Consider the following 1326-nt stretch of genomic DNA (forward strand, 5'->3'; position numbering starts at 1 on the left):
TGTCCCACCTGTGAATATAGATATATATATATATATATGGTTTTAACTACGTAAAACTTGCGAATATACAACATTCTTTGCTGTCCCATTGTCTTTGCATATAAATAGATTGTCAGGTTATCCCCTGTTTCCCCCGGTGTCCCCGTTGTAGTTGTGTCCCTGTGTCCCGGTCGTCATTTATATTCCCTGTGTCCCGGGTCCCGGTCATCATTTGTATCCCGGTGTCCCGGTCTGTATATACATTCGTTTTTTAGTTTTGTTTTTCTCCTTTATTTTTTTCCTTTTTTTTTTCTTTTTTAGCTTATTTAGATTTTTAGATTTTTTAGTTTTTTTTATTAGTTTTTAGTTTTTATTTCTTTTTAGTTTTTTTGTCCCGGTCGTCATTTATATCCCCCTGTTTCCCCCGGTGTCCCCGTTGTAGTTGTGTCCCTGTGTCCCGGTCGTTATTTATTTTTTAGTTTTTTACCTTTTTTTAGTTTTTTTAGTTTTTTAGCTTTTTTATTTTTTTTATTAGTTTTTAGTTTTTTTGTAGTTTTTGCCTTTTTTTTTAGTTTTTTTAGTTTTTTAGCTTTTTTATTAGTTTTTAGTTTTTTTTGTAGTTTTTGACTTTTTTTAGTTTTTTTAGTTTTTTAGCTTTTTTATTTTTTTTATTAGTTTTTAGTTTTTTTTGTAGTTTTTGCCTTTTTTTAGTTTTTTCAGTTTTGACGTCACCTGATCCAGTTTTTTCAGGTGACGTCACCTGATCCACGATCCACAGATCCACAGACAACTTATTTTTATATATATAGATAGTTTTTTTTTTTTACTTATGTCCTGGTCGTCATTTATACTCCCTGTGTCCCGGTGCTTTGTTGATTGCTAATCGAACATTCCTTTTGTCCTGGTCGCTTTCTCTTTGAGTGTCGTCATTTATTAGTTTTTTCCCTTTTTTTTTAGGTTTTTTATTGGTTTTTACCTTTATTTTAGCTTATTTTTCAGTTTTTTCCTTTTTTTTAGTTTTTTTTTATTTTTATTTTTTTTTAGTTTTTTACCTTTTTTTAGTTTTTTTAGTTTTTTTAGATTTTTAGCTTTTTTACTTTTTTTATTAGTTTTTAGTTTTTTTTGTAGTTTTTGCCTTTTTTTAGTTTTTTCAGTTTTTGTTTTAGTTTTTTATTGGTTTTACCTTTATAGTTTTTTTAGTTTTTTAGCTTTTTTATTTTTTTTATTAGTTTTTAGTTTTTTTTGTAGTTTTTGCCTTTTTTTAGTTTTTTCAGTTTTGACGTCACCTGATCCAGTTTTTTCAGGTGACGTCACCTGACACATCCATCCATCCATCCACAGACAACT

The 1326-nt window shown here is 28.5% G+C and overlaps 1 protein-coding gene across 1 annotated transcript in view; it reads right to left on the reverse strand.

Annotated features, from left to right (window-relative positions):
* Positions 1-242: 242 nt before the first annotated feature.
* Positions 243-1326, reverse strand: part of LOC136032235 (GRIP and coiled-coil domain-containing protein 1-like) — a 132820-nt gene continuing 131736 nt past the window's right edge. The window contains exon 4 of the transcript XR_010618689.1: positions 243-280. The gene's annotated coding sequence lies outside the window, so the exon portion shown is untranslated. The remainder of the gene's footprint in view (positions 281-1326) is intronic.

Source organism: Artemia franciscana, chromosome 10 (genome assembly GCF_032884065.1).
Source record: "Artemia franciscana chromosome 10, ASM3288406v1, whole genome shotgun sequence".
NCBI lineage: Eukaryota > Metazoa > Arthropoda > Branchiopoda > Anostraca > Artemiidae > Artemia > Artemia franciscana.